The 12,986-nt window shown below is 53.4% G+C and overlaps 1 long non-coding RNA gene across 1 annotated transcript in view; it reads right to left on the reverse strand.

Annotated features, from left to right (window-relative positions):
* The window catches only part of LOC310754933, a 242,066-nt gene that overhangs the window by 76,884 nt on the left and 152,196 nt on the right, over nt 1–12,986 (reverse strand). The window lies entirely within an intron of this gene.

The following is a 12,986-nucleotide window of genomic DNA, read 5'->3' on the forward strand; positions in this document are numbered from 1 at the left end:
AGGATTCCACACACACACTGTCCTTATGAAATGGCGAGCGGGCGCAGTCCATACAGTTTTCTACTCGTGCTGAGTCCAAAATTGATGCGACGTGTGCACACTCCATGGACGATGTCGCGCTTGAGCAATTCCACGGTATAACGCGTGTGCGCAGTCTGTGCAGGATTCCGCACGCACACTGTCCTTATGAAATGACGAGCGGGCACAGTCCATACGGTAGGCAACGCGTGCTGAGTCCGAAAGTGATGCCATGTGTGCACACTCAATGGACGATGTTGCACCAGCGCAGTCCATACGGGATGCTGCATGTGCGCTGTCTGTGCAGGATTCCACACGCACACTGTCCTTATGAAATGGCGAGCGGGCGCAGTCCATACAGTTTTCTACTCGTGCTGAGTCCAAAATTGATGCAACGTGTGCACACTCCATGGACGATGTCGCGCTTGAGCAATTCCACGGTATAACGCGTGTGCGCAGTCTGTGCAGGATTCCGCACGCACACTGTCCTTATGAAATGGCGAGCGGGCGCAGACCGTACGGTATGCCACGCGTGCTGAGTCCGAAAGTGATGCCACGTGTGCACATTCCATGGACGCTGTTGCACTTGTGCAATTCCACGGTATAACACGTGTGCGCAGTTGGACAGTATGCCGCGCCAGCGCAGTCCGTACGGGATGCTGCGTGTGCACAGTACGCACAGGATTCTGCACGTACACAGTCCTTATGAAATGGCGAGCATGCTCAGTCCGTAGGGTATGCCACGCGTGCTGACTCCGAAAGTGATGCCACGTGTGCACACTCCATGGACGATGTCACGCTTGTGCAATTCCACGGTATAACACGTGTGCGCAGTTGGACAGTATGCCGCGCCAGCGCAGTCCGTATGGGATGCTGTGTGTGCACAGTCCGCACAGGATACCGTACATACAAAGTCCCTATGAAATGGTGAGCGTGCGCGGACCGTACGGTATGCCACACGTGCTGAGTCCGAAAGTGATGCCACACATGCACACTCCATGGACGATGCCGTGCTTGAGCAATTGCACAGTATAACGCCTGTCCGCAGTCTGTACAGGATTCCGCACGTACACTGTCCTTATGAAATGGCGAGCGGGCGCAGACCGTACAGTATGCCACGCGTGCTGAGTCCGAAAGTGATGCCACGTGTTCACACTCCATGGATGCTGTTGCGCTTGTACAATTCCACAGTATAACGCGTGTGCACAGTCCGCACAGGATTACGCACGTACACATTCCTTATGAAATGGCAAGCGTGTGCAGTCCGTACGGTATGCCACACGTGCTGAGTCTGCAAGTGATGGCAAGTGTGAACAGTCCATGGACGATGCCGCACTTGTGCAAATCCATGGTATAATGCGTCTGCGCAGTCCATACAGGATGTGCACAGTCCGCACAGGATTCCGCACGTACACATTCCTTATGAAATGGCGAGCATGCACAGTCCGTACGGTATGCCATACGTACGGTATGCCATACGTCCACAAGTGATGCCACGTGTATACACTCCATGGAGGCTGTCGCGCTTGTACAATTCCACGGTATAACGCATGTGCGCAGTTGGACACTATGCCGCGCCTGCGCAGTGCGTACGGGATGCCGCATGTGCACAGTCGGCACAGGATTCCGCACGTACACAGTCCGTATGAAAATGCTAGTGTTCGGAGTTCGTATGGAATGCCAGGCTTGCTGAGTAAACAAGTGATGCCGTACTTGAGCAATTCCACGGTATAACACGTGTGCGCAGTTGGGCAGTATGCCGCGCCTGCGCAGTCCGTAAGCGATGCTGCCTGTGCGCAGTCCGCACAGGAATCTGCACGTACACAGTCCTTATGAAATGGCGAGAGTGCGCAGTCCATACGGATTTCCACTTGTGCTGAGTCCGAAAGTGATGCCACATGTGCACACTCCATGGACGATGTTGCGCTTGTGCAATTCCACGGTATAACACGTGTGCACAGTTGGGCAGTATGCCGCGCCTGCGCAGTCCGTATGCGATGCTGCCTGTGCGCAGTCCGCACAGGAATCTGCACGTACATAGTCCTTATGAAATGGCGAGAGTGCGCAGTCCATACGGATTTCCACTTGTGCTGAGTCCGAAAGTGATGCCACATGTGCACACTCCGTGGACGCTGTTGCGCTTGTACAATTCCACGGTATAACACGTGTGCGCAGTTGGGCAGTATGCCGCGCCTGCGCAGTCCGTATGGGATGCTGCGTGTGCGCAATCCGCACAGGAATCTGCACGTACACAGTCCTTATGAAATGGCGAGAGTGCGCAGTCCATACGGATTTCCACTTGTGCTGAGTCCGAAAGTGATGCCACATGTGCACACTCCATGGACGATGTTGCTCTTGTGCAATTCCACGGTATAACACATGTGCGCAGTCCGTACGGGATGCTGCATGTGCACAGTCTGCACAGGATTCCGCACGTACACATTCCTTATGAAATGGCGAGCGTGCGCAGTCCATACGGTATTCCACGCGTACTGAATCCGCAAGTGATGCCACGTGTTTACACTCCATGGACGATGTCGCGCTAGTGCAAATCCACGGTATAACGCATGTGCGCAGTCCATACAGGATTCCACACGTACACATTCCTTATGAAATGGCCAGCGTGCGTAGTCCATACGGTTTTCCACTCGTGCTGAGTCCAAAAATTTATGCCACGTATGCACACTCCATGGACGATGTCGCGCTTGTACTATTCCACGGTATAACACATGTGCGCAGTTGGACAGTATGCCGCACCTGCGTAGTCCGTACGGAATGCTGCGTGTGCACAGTCCGCACAGGATTCCACACGTACACAGTCTTTAAGAAATGGCGAGCATGCGCAGTCCGTACGGTATATCACGCGTGCTGAGTCCGCAAGTGATGCCACGTATATACACTCCATGGACGATGTCGTGCTAGTGCAAATCCATGGTATAATATGTGTGCGCAGTCCGTACACAATTCCACACGCACACCGTCCTTATGAAATGGCAAGCGTGCGCAGTCCATATGGTTTTCCACTCGTCTTGAGTCCAAAATTGATGCCACGTATGCACACTCCATGGACGATGTCGCGCTTGACCAATTCCAGTGTATAACACATGTGCGCAGTCCGTGCAGGATTCCGCACGCACACTGTCCTTTTGAAATGGCGAGCGGGCGCAGTCCATACGGTAGGCAATGCGTTCTGAGTACACAAGTGATGCCACGAGTGTACACTCCATGGAGGCTGTCGCGCTTCTACAATTCCACGGTATAACGCGTGTGCGCAGTTGGATAGTATGCCGGGCTTGCGCAGTCCGTACGGGATGCTGCGTGTGCACAGTCCGCACAGGATTCCGCACCTACACAGTCCTTATGAAATGGCGAGCATGTGCAGTCCATACGGTATGCCAGGCTTGCTGAGTCCGAAAGTGATGCCACGTGTGCACACTCCATGGACGATGCCGCGCTTGAGCAATTCCACGGTATAACGCATGTGCGCAGTCTGTGCAGGATTCCGCACGCACACTGTCCTTATGAAATGGCGAGCTGGCGCAGACCGTACGGTATGCCACGTGTACTGAGTCTGAAAGTGATGCCACGTGTGCACACTCCATGGAGGCTGTCGCGCTTGTACAATTCCACGGTATAACGCGTGTGCGCAGTTGGACAGTATGCCGCGCCTGCGCAGTCCGTACGGGATGCTGCATGTACACATTCCACACAGGATTCCGCACCTACACAGTCCTTATGAAATGGCAAGCATGCGCCGTTCGTACAGTATGCGAAGCTTGCTGCGTACATAAGTGATGCCACGTGTGTACACTCCATGGACGCTGTTGCGCTTGAGCAATTCCATAGTATAACGTGTGTGCACAGTTGGACAGTATGCCTTTCCTGCGCAGTCCATACGGGATGCTGCGTGTGCATAGTCTGCAAAGGATACCGTACGTACAAAGTCCCTATGGAATAGTGAGCGTGCGCAGTTCGTACGGTATGCCACTCGTGTTGAGTCCGCAAGTGATTCCACGTGTGCACACTCCATGGACGATGCCACGATTGAGTAATTCCACGGTATAACGTGTGTGCGCAGTCCATACAGGATTCCACACGCACACCGTCCTTATGAAATGGCGAGTGTGCGCAGTCCATACGGTTTTCCACTCGTATTGAGTCCAAATTTGATACAACGTGTGCACACACCAAGAACGATGTCGCCCTTGTGTAAGTCCATGGTATAACGCGTGTGCACAGTCTGTGCAGGATTCTGCACGCACACCGTCTTTATTAAATGGCGAGCGGGCACAGTCCATACGGTAGGAAACACATGCTGAGTCCGTAAGTGATGCCACGAGTGTACACTCCATGGAGGCTGTCTCGCTTGTACAATTCCACGGTATAACGCGTGTGCGCAGTTGGACAGTATGCCGCGCCTGCGCAGTCCGTACGGGATGCTGCATGTACACAGTCCGCACAGGATTCCGCACCTACACAGTCCTTATGAAATGGCAAGCATGCGCCGTCCGTACAGTATGCCAAGCTTGCTGCGTACATAAGTGATGCCACGTGTGTACACTCCATGGACGCTGTTGCGCTTGAGCAATTCCACGGTATAACGTGTGTGCACAGTTGGACAGTATGCCTTTCCTGCGCAGTCCGTACGGGATGCTGCGTGTGCATAGTTCGCACAGGATACCGTACGTACAAAGTCCCTAAGAAATAGTGAGCGTGCGCAGTTCGTACGGTATGCCACTCGTGTTGAGTCCGCAAGTGATTCCACGTGTGCACACTCCATGGACGATGCCGCGATTGAGTAATTCCACAGTATAACGTGTGTGCGCAGTCCGTACAGGATTCCACACACACACCGTCCTTATGAAATGGCGAGCGTGCGCAGTCCATACGGTTTTCCACTCGTATTGAGTCCAAATTTGATACCACGTGTGCACGCACCAAGAACGATGTCGCCCTTCTGCAAGTCCATGGTATAACGCCTGTGCACAGTCCGTACAGGATTCCGCATGTACACAGTCCTTATGAAATGGCGAGCGTGCGCACACGCATTATACCGTGGAATTGCTCAAGCGCCCGCTCGCCATTTCATAAGGACGGTGTGCGTGCGGAATCCTGTACAGACTGCACACACGCGTTATACCGTGGAATTGCTCAAGTGCGGCATCGTTTATGGAGTGTGCACACGTGGCATCACTTTCGGACTCAGCACGCATGGCATACCGTACGGTATGCGCCCGCTCGCCATTTCATAAGGACTGTATACGTGCAGAATGCTGTGCGGACTGTGCACACGCAGCATCCCATACGGCCTGCGCAGGCGCGGCATACTATCCAATTGCGCACACGAGTTATACCGTGGAATTGCACAAGCGCTGCATTGTCCATGGACTGTGCACACGTGGCATCACTTTCGGACTCAGCACGCGTGGCACACAGTACAGACTGAGCACGCTCACCATTTCATAAGGACGGTGTGCGTGCGGAATCCTGTACAGACTGCGCACACACATTATACCGTGGAATTGCTTAAGTGCGGCATCCTCCATGGAATGTGCACACGTGGCATCACTTGCGGACTCAGCATGTGTGGCACACAGTACAGACTGAGCACGCTCACCATTTCAAAAGGACTGTGTATGTGCGGAATCCTGTAGGGATTGCGCACACATTTTATACTGTGGAATTGCTCAATCGCGGCATCGTCCATGGAGTGTACACACGTGGAATCACTTGCGGACTCAGCATGAGTGGCATACGGTACGAACTGCGCACGCTCACTGTTTCATAGGGACTTTGTACGTACCGTATCCTGTGCGGACTGTGCACACGCAGCATCACGTACGGACTGCGCAGGCAAGGAATACTGTCCAACTGCGCACACGCGTTATACCGTGGAATTGCACAAGCGCAACAACGTCCATGGAGTGTACACACGTGGCATCACTTATGTACGCAGCAAGCTTGGCATACCGTTTGGACGGCGCATGCTCGACATTTCATAAGGACTGTGAAGGTGCGGAATCCTGTGCGGACTGTGCACACGCAGCATCCCGTATGGACTGCGCAGGCAAGGCATACTGTCCAATTTCGCACATGCGTTATACCATGGAATTGTACAAGCGCAACAGCCTCAATGGAGTGTACACTCGTGGCATCACTTGCGGACTCAGCACGCGTTGCCTACTGTATGGACTGCACCCTCTCGCCATTTCATAAGTACGGTGTGCATGCGGAATCCTGCTCAGACTGCGCACACGCGTTATACCGTGGAATTGTACAAGCGCGGCATCGTCCATGGAGTTTACACACATGGCATCACTTGCGGACTCAGCACGCGTTGCATACTGTATGGACTGCGCACGCTCACTATTTCATAGGGACTTTGTACGCACGGTATCCTGTGCGAACTGTGCACACACAGCATCCCGTACGGACTGCGCAGGCAAGGCATACTGTCCAACTGCGCACACGCGTTATACCGTGGAATTGTACAAGCGCAATAGCCTCAATGGAGTGTACACACGTGGCATCACTTATGTACGCAGTAAGCTTGGCATACTGTAAGGACAGCGCATGCTTGCCATTTCATAAGGACTGTGTAGGTGCAGAATCCTGTGCGGACTGTGTACATGCAGCATCCCGTACGGACTGCGCAGGCGCGGCATACTGTCCAACTGCGCACACGCGTTATACCGTGGAATTGTACAAGCGCGACAGCCTCCATGGAGTGTACATTCGTGGCATCACTTGCGGACTCAGCACGCGTGGCACACAGTATGGACTGCGCACACTCGCCATTTCATAAGGACTGTATACATGCGGAATCCTGTATGGACTGCGCACACGCGTTATACCGTGGAATTGCACAAGCGCAACAGCATCCATGGAGTGTACACACATGCCATCACTTGTTTACTCAGCAAGCCTGGCATTCCATACGAACTGCGAACACTAGCATTTTCATACGGACTGTGTACGTGCAGAATCCTGTGCGGACTGTGCGCATGCAGCATCCCGTACGCACTGCGCAGGCGCGGCATAGTGTCCAACTGCGCACATGCGTTATACCGTGGAATTGTACAAGCGCGACAGCCTCCATGGAGTGTACATTCGTGGCATCACTTGCGGACTCAGCACGCGTGGCACACAGTATGGACTGCGCACACTCGCCATTTCATAAGGACTGTGTACATGCGGAATCCTGTACAGACTGTGCACAGGCGTTATACCATGGACTTGCAGAAGGGCAACATCGTCTTGGTGTGTGCACATGTGGTATCAAATTTGGACTCAATACGAGTGGAAAACCGTATGGACTGCGCACGCTCGCCATTTCATAAGGACGGTGTGCGTGTGGAATCCTGTACGGACTGCGCACACACGTTATACCGTGGAATTACTCAATCGCGGCATCGTCCATGGAGTGTGCACATGTGGAATCACTTGCGGACTCAACACGAGTGGCATACCGTACGCACTGCGCACGCTCACTATTTCATAGGGACTTTGTACGTACGGTATCCTTTGCGGACTATGCACACGCAGCATCCCGTATGGACTGCGCAGGCAAGGCATACTGTCGAACTGTGCACATGCGTTATACCGTGGAATTGCTCAAGCGCAACAGCGTCCATGGAGTGTACACACGTGGCATCACTTATGTACGCAGTAAGCTTGGCATACTGTACGGACAGCGCATGCTTGCCATTTCATAAGGACTGTGTAGGTGCAGAATCCTGTGCGGACTGTGTACATGCAGCATCCCGTACGGACTGCGCAGGCGCGGCATACTGTCCAACTGCGCACACGCGTTATACCGTGGAATTGTACAAGCGCGACAGCCTCCATGGAGTGTGCACACGTGGCATCACTTTCAGACTCAGTACGCGTGGCATACCGTACGGTCTCGCCAGCTCGCCATTTCATAAGGACAGTGTGCGTGCGGAATCCTGTGCGGACTGTGCACACGCAGCATTCCGTACGGACTACGCAGGTGCGGCATACTGTCCAACTGCGCACACGTGTTATACCGTGGAATAGTACAAGGGCGACATCGTTCTTGGTGTGTGCATACGTGGCATCAATTTTGGACTCAAAACGAGTGGAAAACCGTATGGACTGCGCACGCTTGCCATTTCATAAGGACGGTGTGCGTGTGGAATTCAGTACGGACTGCGCACGCATGTTATACCGTGGATTTGCACTAGCACGACATCGTCCATGGAGTGTATATACGTGGCATCACTTGCGGACTCAGCACGCTTGGCATACCGTACGGACTGCGCATGCTCGCTATTTCTTAAAGACTATGTACGTGCGGAATCCTGTGCGGACTGTGCACACGCAGCATTCCGTACGGACTACGCAGGTGCGGCATAATGTCCAACTGCGCACACGTGTTATACCGTGGAATAGTACAAGCGCGACATCGTCCATGGAGTGTGCATACGTGGCATAAATTTTTGGACTCAACACGAGTGGAAAACCATATGAACTACGCACGCTGGTCATTTCATAAGGAATGTGTACGTGTGGAATCCTGTATGGACTGCGCACATGCGTTATACCGTGGATTTGCACTAGCGCGACATCGTCCATGGAGTGTAAACACGTGGCATCACTTGCGGATTCAGTACGCGTGGAATACCGTATGGACTGCGCACGCTCGCCATTTCATAAGGAATGTGTATGTGCGGAATCCTGTGCAGACTGTGCACATGCAGCATCCCGTACGGACTGCGCACACGTGTTATACCGTGGAATTGTACAAGAGCAACATCGTCCATGGAGTGTGCACATGTGGCATCACTTTCGGACTCAGCACAAGTGGAAATCCGTATGGACTGCGCACTCTCGCCATATCATAAGGACTGTGTACGTACAGATTCCTGTGCGGACTGCGCACACGCAGCATCCCATACGGACTGCGCAGGCGTGGCATACTGCCCAACTGCGCACACGTGTCATACCGTGGAATTGTACAAGCACAACAGCGTCCATGGAGTGTGCACACGTGGCATCACTTTTGGACTCAGCACAAGTGGAAATCCGTTTGGACTGCGCACTCTCGCCATTTCATAAGGACTGTGTAGGTGCAGATTCCTGTGCGGACTGCGCACAGGCAGCATCGCATACGGACTGCGCAGGCGCGGCATACTGCCCAACTGCACACACATATTATACCGTGGAATTGCTCAAGTGCGGCATCGTCTATGGAGTGTGCACACGTGGCATCACTTTCGGACTCAGCACGCGTGGCATACCGTACGGTCTGCGCCCGCTCGCCATTTCATAAGGACTGTATACATGCGGAATCCTGTACGGACTGCGCACACGCGTTATACCGTGGAATTGCACCAGCGCAACAGCGTCCATGGAGTGTACACACGTGGCATCACTTGTTTACTCAGCAAGCCTGGCATTCCATACGAACTGCGAACACTAGCATTTTCATACGGACTGTGTACGTGCGGAATCCTGTGCGGACTGTGCGCATGCAGCATCCCGTACGCACTGCGCAGGCGCGGCATAGTGTCCAACTGCGCACATGCGTTATACCGTGGAATTGTACAAGCGCGACAGCCTCCATGGAGTGTATACACGTGGCATCACTTGTGGACTCAGCACGTATGGCATACCGTACGGACTGCGCACGCTCGCCATTTCATAAGGAATGTGTACGTGCGGAATCCTGTGCGGACTGTGCACATGTGTTTTACTGTGGAATTGTACAAACGCAACAGCGTCCATGCAGTGTGCACACGTGGCATCACTTTCGGACTCAGCACAAGTGTCATACAGTACGGACTGTGCACGCTCGTCATTTAATAGGGACTGTGTACTTGCGGAATCCTGTATGGACTGCGCACATGCATTATACCATGGATTTGCACAAGTGCGGCATCGTCCATGGACTGTTCACACTTGCCATCACTTGCAGACTCAGCACGCGTGGCATACCGTACGGACTGCACACGCTTGCCATTTCATAAGGAATGTGTACGTGCGTAATCCTGTGCGGACTGTGCACACGCGTTATACTGTGGAATTGTACAAGCGCAACAGCGTCCATGGAGTGTGAACACGTGGCATCACTTTCGGACTCAGCACGCGTGGCATACTGTACGGTCTGCACCCGCTCGCCATTTCATAAGGACAGTGTGCGTGCGGAATCCTGTACAGACTGCGGACAGGCATTATACTGTGCAATTGCTCAAGCGCGGCATCGTCCATGGATTGTGCACACGTGGCATCACTTTCGGACTCAGCACATGTGGCATACCGTACGGTCCGCGCACGCTCACCATTTCATAGGGACTTTGTATGTACGGTATCCTGTGCGGACTGTGCACACAGAGCATCCCATACGGACTACGCTGGCGCGGCATACTGTCCAACTGCGCACATGTGTTATATGGTGGAATTGCACAAGCGCAACAGCGTCCATGGAATGTGCACACGTGGCATCACCTTCGGAATCAGCATGCGTGGCATACCCCAGAGTCTGCGCCCGCTCGCCATTTCATAAGGACAGTGTGCGTGTGGAATCCTGCACAGACAGCGCACATGCAGCATCCCGTACGGACTGCGCTGGTGCAACATCGTCCATTGAGTGTGCACACATGGCATCACTTTCGGACTCAGCACGCGTGGCATATCGTACGGTCTGCGCCCGCTCACCATTTCATAGGGACTGTGTACGTGCGGAATCCTGTACGGACTGCACACAGGCGTTATACCGTAGAATTGTTCAAGCGCGGCATCGTCCATGGAGTTTACACTTGGCATCACTTGAAGACTCAGCATGCGTTGCATACCGTATGGACTGCACACGCTCACCATTTCATAGGGACTGTGTACGTGCGGAATCCTGTACGGACTGCACACAGGCGTTATACCGTGGAATTGCACAAGCTCGACATCGTCCATGAAGTGTACACACATGGCATCACTTGTGTACTCAGCACGCGTAACCCTGTACGGACTGCGCACATGTGTGGAATTGCGTGGAATTGCTCAATCGCGGCATCGTCCATGGAGTGTGCACACGTGGAATCACTTGCGGACTCAACACGAGTGGCATACCGTACGAACTGCGCGCGCTCACTATTTCATAGGGACTTTGTACGTACGGTATCATGTGCGGACTGTGCACACGCAGCATCCCGTACGGACTGCGCAGGCGCGGCATACTGTCCAACTGCACACACACGTTATATCGTGGAATTGTACAAGCGCGACAGCCTCCATGGAGTGTACACACATGGTATCACTTGCGGACTCAGCACACGTTGCCTACCGTATGGACTGCACACGCTCACCATTTCATAGTGACTGTGTACGTGCCAAATCATGTACGGACTGCGCACAGGCGTTATACTGTGGAATTGCACAAGCGCAACAGCGTCCATGGAGTGTGCACACGTGGCATCACTTTCGGACTCAGCACGCGTGGCATACCGTACGGTCTGCGCAAGCTCGCCATTTCATAAGGACAGTGTGCGTGCGGAATCCTGTACAGACTCCGGACAGGCGTTATACTGTGGAATTGCTCAAGCGCGACATTGTCCATTGAGTGTGCACACATGGCATCACTTGCGGAATCAGCACGCGCTGCCTACCGTATGGACTGTGCCCGCTCGTCATTTCATAAGGACAGTGTGCGTGCGGAATCCTGCACGGACTGCGCACATGTGTTATACTGTGGAATTGCTCAAGCGCGACATCATCCATGGAGTGTGCACACATGGCATCAATTTTGGACTCAACATGAGTGGAAAACCGTATGGACTGCGCACGCTCGCCATTTCATAAGGACGGTGTGCGTGTGGAATTCTGTATGGACTGCGCACACACGTTTTACCGTGGATTTGCACTAGCGTGACATCATCCATGGAGTGTATACACGTGGCATCACTTGCCGACTCAGCACGCGTGGCATACCGTACGGACTGCGCACGCTCGCGATTTCTTAAAGACTGTGTACGTGCAGAATCCTGCACAGACTGCGTACATGCGTTATACTGTGGAATTGCTCAAGTGCGACATCGTCCATGGAGTGTGCACACGTGGCATCAATTTTGGACTCAACACGAGTGGAAAACCGTATGGACTGTGCACGCTCCCCATTTCATAAGGAATGTGTACGTGCGGAATCCTGTGCGGACTGTGCACATGTGATTTACTGTGGAATTGTACAAACACAACAGCGTCCATGCAGTGTGCACACGTGGCATCACTTTCGGACTCAGCACAAGTGGCATACAGTACTGACTGTGCACGCTCGCCATTTAATAGGGACTGTGTACTTGTGGAATCCTGTATGGACTGCGCACACGCATTATACCATGGATTTGCACAAGTGCGGCAACGTCCATGGACTGTTCACACTTGCCATCACTTGCAGACTCAGCACGCGTGGCATACCGTACGGACTGCACACGCTTGCCATTTCATAAGGAATGTGTACATGCGTAATCCTGTGCGGACTGTGCACACGCGTTATACTGTGGAATTGTACAAGCGCAACAGCGTCCATGGAGTGTGAACACGTGGCATCACTTTCGGACTCAGCACGCGTGGCATACTGTACGGTCTGCACCCGCTCGCCATTTCATAAGGACAGTGTGCTTGCGGAATCCTGTACAGACTGCGGACAGGTGTTATACTGTGCAATTGCTCAAGTGCGGCATCGTCCATGGAGTGTGCACACGTGGCATCACTTTCGGACTCAGCACATGTGGCATACCGTACAGTCCGCGCACGCTCACCATTTCATAGGGACTTTGTATGTACAGTATCCTGTGCGGACTGTGCACACGCAGCATCCCGTACGGACTGCGCTGGCGCGGCATACTGTCCAACTGCGCACACGTGTTATACCATGGAATTGCACAAGCGTGACATCGTCCATGGAGTGTGCACACGTGGCATCACTTTCGGAGTCAGCACGCGTGGCATACCCTACG

This window comes from Podarcis filfolensis (genome assembly GCF_964270895.1).
Source record: "Podarcis filfolensis genome assembly, chromosome: Z".
In the NCBI taxonomy this organism is placed as follows: Eukaryota; Metazoa; Chordata; class Lepidosauria; order Squamata; family Lacertidae; genus Podarcis; species Podarcis filfolensis.